Raw genomic sequence first — 889 nt, 5'->3', positions numbered from 1 at the left:
GTTGAGTTCTGATCATTAAGCCATCAAGGCTAGGTCAAATGGGTAGTACCTGCAAGTTTGTTCATCTCCCCTCACTTCGTATCAGCTGGATGCTTCACTCTCTGTTCTAGCCCTCTGTCCATGGGATATGCAGTTCCCAGGTCTTACCATGCTTTGGACCAACCAGCCCTTCCTTTTCTCTCTCGTCTCCAGGTTGTCAGGAATCTATGGAACATTGTCAAACTCATATCTTCATTGCTGCCTTTCTCCCACTTCCACTCACCAGTAGACCAATGTGGTCACAAGTAAGCTTATATTCCTGCTCATGTGTTCCTTTTGAGTTTCAGTGTTGGAAGGGGGTTTGTCCTGAAGGGACTTTATTGCTTGCTTTGATGGCTCCCAGGTGAACAACTTGCTTGTTCTTGTAGTAGCCAATCAGACTGCGGTTTTTACTTTTTATTTTTCCTCCTGGTCTTTAGTTCAAGAAGTATCTTCTGTTCCTCTAGCTGCTCCAGGCTGGTCTGCATGTACTTTCAATTGGCAATGTCCCACCTCAGAAGGTTCTGGATGGGGCTCCGGATTCCACCTAAGGTCCTATACTCTACAAAGACTCTGCAAGAAGCTTATTTCACTGGACAAGTTCTAGTACCCGCTTTAGGTATTCCAATCAGTTATAGACTGAAGATGGGCTTACAAGTTTTCTATAATCATGTTTCCCAATATTCCTTTCTATCCTCAAGTGTCTATTTTACAATACTAGGCAAGGGAAACCAACATTCATAAGACAGTCAAGCATTTTTTAATTATTTCCCCTCTTTTACCCATTCAAACTATGCCTCAATCCCTGTATCACAGAGCCCTGTTGTTCCAAGGTTGAGCATGTTGTTGTTGTTGTTAAGTGCCGTTGAGT

The 889-nt window shown here is 43.3% G+C and overlaps 1 pseudogene; it reads left to right on the top strand.

Annotated features, from left to right (window-relative positions):
• LOC102825307 overlaps positions 1–889 on the top strand; it is a 10,925-nt pseudogene that overhangs the window by 9,056 nt on the left and 980 nt on the right.

Source organism: Chrysochloris asiatica, unplaced genomic scaffold, assembly GCF_000296735.1.
Source record: "Chrysochloris asiatica unplaced genomic scaffold, ChrAsi1.0 scaffold00019, whole genome shotgun sequence".
Classification (NCBI taxonomy): Eukaryota; Metazoa; Chordata; class Mammalia; order Afrosoricida; family Chrysochloridae; genus Chrysochloris; species Chrysochloris asiatica.
Note: the sequence above shows the minus strand (reverse complement) of the source record. Positions and strands in the feature narration are given on the sequence as shown.